The following is a 9,765-nucleotide window of genomic DNA, read 5'->3' as shown; positions in this document are numbered from 1 at the left end:
AAAAAAGAAACAGCTTGCGTGTATTTGGATTATTTGGTGACTTTGGGATTTTTGGTTATTATATTTGAATGACTAAAATCAATCGGGTGGTTATTTAAAAATTTATACAGTGGCATCACTTCTGGATGAATTGAAAATGGAACTTAAAAAGTACAAAGAAGATGCACAAGAAGGGAAGGGTTCTTTTGGCTTCGTTTTTCAATGCTTAGAAATGGAGATCTGGAACTATGAGAAACAACAAGAAAAGACTGCAAAACAAGAAGACTGGGACAAAGAAGAAGCCATCTTTAATGAACAAGTAACTCTATGTGGGGAAGAAAAAGGAAAGGGGGGAAAGAGAATGGAGAATTTAAGACTTTAAAAAACAATGAAAGAAAAGAAAAATAATTCAAAAAATAAGTATAATACTGGAAAGCAACAGAAAAGGGGAATACAGAAGAGGGAAATAGAGGTAGAGAGACAAAGGGGTAAAAAGGGGAGAGAGAAGAAGAGAGGAAAGAAGGAAAGGAAAACAAGTTACAAAGGACCGGAGCAAGATATAAAGAAACAGGACCTATTTAGAGATAATGGGTGAAAATCTAACTGAAAAAGGGATTCTGTAAAGGTACGTAAGATTGCATTGTTATATTTGTAATAGAAATAACTTTAGAAAATCTGAAACAACATATGATTAAAATGAGGGATAAATAGTTAGTGTAATTTAGTGAAATGTTTGTGAATAAAATAAATGAAATAAAATAAATGAGAAAATTGAATTAGGAAGGAACGGGAACATTTTAATTAATGTTTTATAAAATATAAGTGAAGGGGAGGAATTAACTATGGAAAGTTTATAATTGTTCCCATAGAAGTATATTTAATTGAAAAGTAATGTTAAAAATGTTAAGATTTTAATGAATATTAATATTAATGATAGAATTGAATTGGAATGGAATGTTGTTTTAATTATATACATTTATAATTTTCTTTCTTTTTTTAAGAATACAGTGTGTAGTTTAAGAATGTACCAAGCAGAATCCGAATGGAAGTTATGTATTATATTGAGTGTTACAACTTTAGGGAAAACATATAAAGGTGTCATACTCCAATCAGTAACTACAGGAGAAATGTTGTTTAATGAGAAAAGATAATAGATAATTGAAACAGGACAGACAAAAATATAAATATAATGATTTGAATTGAGATGGAATAAATAAAATTGAGAAAATTAAAAGAGGGGAGAAGCTACGTAGAAAATGTAAAATAGTAATAAGATATGGAATAGAATATAAAAATGAGCATGAACCTGAATTTGCGTCTGTATGAAGAAATGTAACCCGGGATTACGCTACTTTCAAAAAAGATGTTTTATTTGTATTCTTTTTCTTTTTGTGAAAACTCAAATAAAATTTACAAAAAAACAAAATTATATGCTTGGCCACGGACTCATACTTGTGACTGTTGCCATGTCCCAAGGTCACGATTCCCTTTTGAGACCTTTTGATGAGCAAAGTCAATGGGGAAGCCAGATTCGCTTAACTGGGTTACTAACTTATCAATGGCAGTGATTCACTTAACAACAGTGGCAAGAAAGGTCATAAAGTGGGGCAAAACTCACTAAACGAGCATCTCGCTTGACCCACAGAAATTTTGGGGCTCAGTGATAGTAAGTCGAGGACTACCTGTATGATTTTAAACCTCCAAGCGGGCTCAAGGGCTCTCCGAGTACTAACGACCAGATGATGGCAAAGAAATATGACCCTGCCGTCACTCCCAACATCCTGCCAGAACTGATGAAGCTTCTCAGTTAAGAAGCAAAACCTCTTCTTTTTCCTCCAGGAAAAAACAACTTCTTTTTCCTTTTGAAAAAAAGCACCTTTTGAGACTTTGATTAGCTTCATATCTTTGGTCCTTTCAGATTTAAGGGTGTATTTTTCCTTCTAAAACAGAGAGGTACAAAGTCATACCTGATCCCAGATGTCATACAAAGAGAGAGAGAGAGAGATTAAAGCAATGTGCACAGGCACAATATTCCAGAAAGCAGCTGGGTCTATGACAAAGGAAATTACTGGGTTAGCATCAACATTGAATTAAAAGTAAATTATAATTAATAGCTTTCTGGTTATTCCTCCTTTTTCCCCCTCTCTGACTTTATCCTGCCTGAAGCAACCTGTAGATTATCCTTCCTTTATTAATTTAACCACTTTTGTTGCCAAGTGGATGGGGGTTACAATAGATTTAACAGAATAAAGAACTATTCTGAGATTTTGTTATCATTTATTACAAGTGTAAATTTTTCCAAAGCGGTTGTCAGTTAAGTAACGATGGGCTATGCCAAGCGACTCCCTTGTTTTTGCTCAATTTAATTATGTGTATTTTACTGGTCTGGGATGTGTGTTCATTTTTCATTTTTTTTCATTTTCCTTGGGAGAAATTAGGTAAATTAAATTGAGTTTGGGAGCACTGCAAAATGGTTTAATTGTTCTAAGTTTAGCCCTTTGCACACAGCAGAGCAATTTTGCTGTAATGTGAAAAAAAGCTGTAGTGTGTTTGAACAATCCTTTCCTAGATAATTTAAATTTCTAGATCCAAATCACGTCGATGTCGTATCAAATCTGCAACACTGCATTAAAAAGTTCAACCCCAAAGGATCTTGGGGGTGAGATATAATTCTTCCTTCCTTCCTTCCTTCCTTCCTTCCTTCCTTCCTTCCTTCCTTCCTTCCTTCCTTCCTTCCTTCTCTTTCTTTCTTTCTTTCTTTCTTTCTTTCTTTCTTTCTTTCTTTCTTTCTTTCTTTCTTTCTTTTCCTTTCTTTCTTTCTTTCTTTTCTTTCTTTCTCTTCCTTTTTCTCTTTCCTTCCTTGCCTCCTTCCTCCCTCTTTTCTATATTCTTTCTTCTCTCTCCTTTCCTTCCTTCCTTCCTTCCTTTTTCCTATCTTCTTTCCTCTCTCTCGTCTTCCTCTTTTTTTTTCTTTTTTCTTTCTTTCTTTCTTTCTTTCTTTCTTTCTTTCTTTCTTTCTTTCTTTCTTTCTTTCTTTCTTTCTTTTTCTTTTCTTTCTCTCTCTCTCTCTCTCTCCCTCCCCTCTTCCTTCCTTCCTTCCTTTTTAAAAAAGGAAGATTCCCATAACTTTCATGTAACTTTAGCAGGTAGGAATTCAACAGGAGTTGTTTCCTTATTATGTGAGGGGAAAAAACAGCCTGATGGGCAGAACTGTTTGAAGTTCTTTAGATAGGCAGGGGTTGCCAGATTTTTTTTTTTTGGGGGGGGGATTTAATCCACCTTAGATGCAGATAGTTCTTGACTTACAAACAAAATTGAGCCATTATTTTTCGTATGTTAAGAGAAGGGGACAAGTTACTAAAATAGTTTACCTGTGTGATGAAAGGGAGTCTTTCCTTTGTATATATTCTTTTTTCCTTTACTCTCTACCTTTTCTATTCTTCCTTTTTTTTCTATTTTTTCCTTTCTTTTTTCTTTTATTCCTTTTTAAAATTTCCAAGTTTAACAAAATAATTATTTAAAAATTAGAAAATATTTACTGCTTGCACGTGCCTCGTTCTTTCCCAACCGGCAAAACAAAGAGTAAAGATTCTTTTGATAGAAAAGGACCACTCTTTCTTTTGGTCATCCTTACCTGCATGATCTTCCTCAGGATGGGCGAGCCCTTTCATGCCCCCAAAGATGGTAGCCAATGTCATCTTGCCAACTCCACTCTCACCCAACAGCATGACTTTGTACAGGCCTTGGCCAGCCGCCGGACTGGTTCTGCCGTGGCTGCTGACCTCTGGGGAACTTGGTGGAGAGTCCAGCTCATCCACTGCTGATGCCCTCACCAGCTGGTGTTTGATGGGCAGGGGCATGCTGCCGCGGCGAGGTCCAGCCACTGCCAACACCGGGGGCAATGTCATGACTGACTGGGAGCTGCCCAAAGGGAGAGACAAGGGAGGTTGACTTTGCTACAGGATTAGGGTGTTGTGGCCTGCCAGCAGCCAGCAGAGCTGGTGGCAAACTCAGTCAATGAGTAGGTTGGGGAGGAATATGGGCCAGTCCTGGAGTCTGGGGAAGGCTCTGACGAGTTCTCTGCGTCACAGGCAGAGATGGGGCCAGGGCTGTCTGACAGTTATCAGCTGCCTTTGGAGTCAGAGATCAGTGGGGCAGAAGAGCAGCTGGAGCCTGTTCCCAGTGTGCGCATGCACAGAGCTGCCAGGAGAATGTAACAATTAAGGAACAAGGATCTACCCGGGAGTAAAGGCTCAGGTGGAGGGTGAATGGCCCCTCCCATAGGGAATAAAGAGGAGTGAAAGTGGGGTGGGGTTTGCAGGAGACAATTAGTTCAATTCATTAGGGTGAAGATCTGTTCCTGACTTCCTCCCAAGTAATTTCTGCTACAGTGTTGTGTTTGGAAGATATCGGCCTGGCAACTCTCCAAGCCTGATAAAGGTCTTTAGTTGTGAAATCTCTTGAAAGACTGTTGGCTGGGACTTTGCTGGAGAGGAATTCACTTTAACCTAAATAAAAGGGGTTTTATTGGGACAAGGAGTCTGCTTCATGATCTTGGGAAGCCTAGGTCAGAACAGCTACAGGATTAGGGTTCAGGTGTGGCAATGACATCTGTCTGATCTTGTGTTTGGCTGGAGGCTGAGCAGTGCCAGGACTTGGAGGCGAGACCACAAGGAGATCACCAAAGCTGTCTCAGGAAGTCGAATGAACATGTGAAAGGAAGCAGGGCCAAACTTATGGTATATGAATGTCTCCCTGAAGTCACCCAATTTCCTTGTTCTTTCTGGCAATGGAGACAGCTGGTAGGGGCTCGAGAAATGGATGAAACCACATCTGTACCCTTCCAAACTCCCTCAGATAAGACCCCCACCCACCCCAGTTCCAACCATTCTAGGCAAGAATTACTTCCAAGAGAGGAAAATCGGATCTCCGGTTGCAACGAACACACGAACCGGACCATATTTTATTTATATAATTTATTAATTCAGTTTTGATGCTGCCCAATTTCAGTGGATGTATTTTCTAAGTAGCTTCTAACGACTTTTATAAACCCTGGTTATGCAGACTACAAGGGGTGAACCCAGTTAAGAATCATAAAATAATTTAAAAGGCCACTGAATTAACATACTTTCTTCTGAAATAAAACAAGAGAACGTCTTTTAGAAGTAGATGGGCCATTTCACAGAAGAAATATCTTATAAGGTTGTTTTAAACTAGAATATCCCTGGCTTTAAGCTGCCCTACATAACTTTGTGCAAGTTTAAAAAAACCAGTCAAATAAACATCTCATGGCTTATTTTAATCGACAAGTTTTAACATCAAGTAAAATTAAATCCTGTACAGAGCACAGCATACCAAGACAGAATCAGAAAAAAAGACATAGTGATGATAGATAGGTAGGTAGGTAGATAGATGATAGAGATAGATAGATGATAGATGATAGATAGGTAGATAGATGATATAGATAGATGATAGATAGATAGATAGATAGATAGATAGATAGATAGATAGATAGATAGATAGATAGATAGATAGATAGATAGATAGAGGCAGGCAGGCAGGCAGGCTAAATCGCCTTGAGATCTTTGGCCACCTTAAAGGAATGCAAGAAATCTAAAAAAAGCTCAGAGGTTCAATTCACACAACCTTCTTAATTTCTCCACTCCCTGAGGGCAAAACTTGAAATCCCTCCCCCCCAGAATAGGCCCAATGCTACAGAAAAAGATGTTTCATAAATATGAATTCAGTATGTTGCATGAACCCAGACAGAGAACGTTATCTATTGGTAACCAGGGTTGCATTTTAAAAACACACCTTTTCACTCCACAAATGGCTGGACAGTGAGGTCTCCTTAATCCATTAAATTTCTGGCATTTCCATTTTTCTTCCCTCTATATACCAATGACTGCATCTCAAAGTACACTTAAAGTACAGGTAGTCCTCGGATTACAACTGCAACCGAGCCACAAAATTTCTGCTGCTAAGTGAGACACTGGTGAAGTGAGTTTTGCCCTATTTTATGACTTTCCTTGCCACCGTGGTTGACTGAAACCCTGCAATTGTTAAGTGAGTCACACAGTTGTTAAGTGAATCTGGCTTCCCCATTGACTCGGCTTGTCCAAAGGTCACCAAGGGGGATCACGTGACCCCCAGGAGGCTACGACCATCATAAATATGAGTCTGTTGACAAGCCTCCAAATTTTGATCATGTGACCACAGGGATGCTGCAACGGCCATAAATGTGAAAAATGGTCGTAAGTCATTTTTTCCGGTGCCGTGGTAATTTCAAACGGTCGCTAAATGAATTCTGTTGTAAGTCAAGGACAACCTGTACTGCAGATGATCAGGGTGGATAAAGATCGATGATTTAAAAAAGAATCAGATTTTTAAAATTTAAATCAAATTTTAATTTTTTTTTCTCAAATTTATTTTAATAAAATGCTTTTGGAATAAAAATCTATCTAAAGACAGTTTTCTATTTGAGATACATTCATAATTGAGTTTGTTCAGCATGAAATGGAGCTTAGTTATATAGCACGAGGCTGTATATATTCTGCAATATTTACATTTTTGGTAAACTTCATTCCATGAATCCAAGCTCTGCAAGCTGAGATAACATGCACCGCATTGATGCATTCACTCAATTTCACAGCAGAGGTGACAGTTGCCCCTTAAAAGTTATGATTTAAATTGAGTTGATTTAAATTGAGCCTTTTTGTTAGTGATTTAAATCATGATGCAGGGTGAATTTGATTTAAATCAAGTTAATTTAAATCAAATCCACCCTGCATATACAACCTTGATTGGTCTCCTTCAAGACCACGACGAATCTGCATACAGGCAGGAAATTGAAGAACTAGCCTTGTGGTGAGGCTGGAATGGGCTTCAAACGTTTTAGCAACCAGTTCTCTGCCTGGTTGCTGGGTGGGCATGGCCATGGTGGGCATGGCCATGGTGGGCATGGCCTAGTCGGCCTCTTGCACCACAGCGGGGGGTGGCGTTTTCACCCTCCCTGGGCTCTGGTTTTCCTTGAGCCTCCAGGAGGGCGAACATGGCCTCTCTGGGCTCCAGAGGCCCTCTGGAGGCCGAAAACGGGCCTGTTTCTGGTCTTCTGGAGCCTCCGGGAGGCCTGTTTTTGCCCTCCCCCAGCCTCCGCTGTGAGAGAGAGAGAAGGGGGAGGGAAAAGGAGAGAAACAGAGAGACAAAAAGAGGGAGAGAAAATGAGAGAAAGAAAACGAGAGTAAGAGAGCGAGATATAGAGAGACAGATAGATAGATCATGAAGTGGGGAGAGGAGGGAGAGAGATTGAGATTTTAAGAGCCGTAAACTACATAGCAAACTTTAAAAACCAATACAACACCTTATGCTGACAGATAAAGGCAGAATGCACAAATTATTTCTGCAAGCAGGAGGCAAACCTCCTACGTACAAAATCTACCCGCACCTTCTACAATTTTGTAAACTCCAAACTTAAAAGACTCAAGAACCATCCCACCTCTAAAGCGACCAAATGGGAAAGACTGCAGTGACGAAGCTGTTAAGGCTGACGTCTTCAACACATTCTTCAGTTCAGTCTTTGTAAACAGCAATGGTTCATGCCCCACATTTCCTAGTCGTACCACAACTAACTGCAATGATCTACTATTGACTTTACAGAAGATAATGTAGAAAAGGCACTACGAAACCTAAAACCATCCCTTATCTATTGGCCCTGATGAATTATGTGCATACTTCTTAAAAAAGCTCTCCTCTGCCATAGCAGAACCCCTAAGCATTATATATGATATATCATTCAAAACCAGCTCCTTACTGAACCTATGGTCCTTAGCTACGGTCATCCCTATCTTCAAAAAAGGTGACCCCAGCCTGGTTGAAAACTACAGACTGATCTCACTGTGTTGTGTCATGTGCAAAGTCCTGGAATCAACCATTAACCAATTCATCACCCTCCACTTAGAGTCAAACAACCTACTCTCCCAAAAACAATTTGGTTTCAGGAAGAAATTGTCCTGCAACCTACAACTCCTACACTGCAAAAACATATGGACTACTCTACTCAACCAGGGTAAAGCAATAGACTCAATTTACATAGGCTTCTGCAAAGCCTTTGATTCAGTGGTACATGACAAACTACTGTTAAAACTAAACTCTTACGGCATTTCCAGATCCCTTCATAAGTGGATTACTGCATTCCTGTCAAACAGGCAACAAATAGTAAAAATAGGGAGCGCTATATCAAACCCTGCTCCAGTCAACAGTGGTGTCCCCCAAGGCAGCGTTTTAGGACCCAGACTCTTTATACTCTATATAAATGACCTTTGTGATCACCTTATAAGCAACTGTGTCCTCTTCGCAGATGATGTAAAACTATTCAACACCATCGACAATACTACTGTTCTTCAAAGTGACCTTGATTATGTGTCTGAATGGTCAAACATTTGGCAACTCCAAATCTCGACCAACAAATGCTCTGTCCTACACATTGGTAAAAAAAAAATCAGTTCACCAAATACAAGCTAGGAGGATATGACCTCGTTGACAACCCTCACTCTGTCAAGGACCTCGGAGTACTCATATCTAATGTAACAGCATTGCCAAAAAGGCATTAAGAGTTGTAAATCTAATCTTACGAAGCTTCTCCTGTGGAAATATTGAATTGCTAACTAGGGCATTCAAAACCTTTGCTAGACCAATACTCGAATACAGCTCATCTGTCTGCAATCCGCACTGTATATCGGACATTAATACAATTGAGCAAGTCCAGAAGTATTTCACGAGAAGAGTACTACACTCCTCTGCTTGCAACAGAATACCCTATATCACCAGGCTTGAAATTTTGGGCTTGGACAATCTTGAACTACGCCGCCTACGGTTGGACTTAAGCGTAGTACATAAAATTATTTGCTACAATGTCCTACCAGCCAATGACTACTTCAGCTTCAACCGCAACAATACAAGAGCACACAACAGATACAAATTCAATGTTAACCGCTCCAAACTCGATTGCAGAAAGTACGACTTCAGCAACAGAGTGGTCAATGCCTGGAATGCACTACCTGACTCTGTTGTTACATCCTCTAACCCCCACTCCTTTAACCTCAAACTATCCACCATTGACTTCACCCCATTCCTAAGAAGTCTGTAAGGGGCATGCCTAAGTGCACCATCGTGCCTCCTGTCCCTGTCCTATTATCCCCATTTATTTGTCCCCATTTCCTGTATTCTTACTCATGTTTATACTTATACCTATTATCTTGTAAGCGATTAACAAATAAAATAAAAATAAATAAGGGCACCTGAAAAGCACTACGAATCCAATTCATTCTCCTGAAAGAATTGTCCCCCTGACTAGACCTCTCGCCTGTTTTGCCAAATCCAGCCAAACCTTCCAGCCTCCTTTTCTTTCTTTCTTTTTTTTGTGCCAGCCTTTTTCTGCCTCGGAAAAAGCGCCCATGCACTGGTGTGCCAAAGGGGCACACACCACCTTGCTTCTTCTCTCTCTCATGGATCCATGCCACAATCCCAGCCACTTCGATCCCGAGTGGCAAATGTGTCCGAAGTCGTCCCCCCTCCCAATCGCAGAAGCAGAAGCAGAAGCAGAAGAGAGGGGGGGGCACTGTCGGCGGGGGCTATTTGGAAGCTTTCAATATCCGCCACCACCTCTTCTGGCTGGCTGCCACCTGAACACTCCAGATGGAGAGGCTTCCTCGCCAGCTTCTTCCTCCCCGCGCCTGCAAGCTTCTCCCATCTTTGCAACCCACGATCTGCCATCTTCTCCCGGGGATC

Source organism: Pseudonaja textilis, unplaced genomic scaffold (genome assembly GCF_049901715.1).
Source record: "Pseudonaja textilis isolate UNSWEBS1 unplaced genomic scaffold, rPseTex1.2 PTEXSCF20, whole genome shotgun sequence".
Classification (NCBI taxonomy): domain Eukaryota; kingdom Metazoa; phylum Chordata; class Lepidosauria; order Squamata; family Elapidae; genus Pseudonaja; species Pseudonaja textilis.
The sequence above is the reverse complement of the archived record's forward strand: the minus strand, read 5'-3'. Positions refer to the sequence as shown.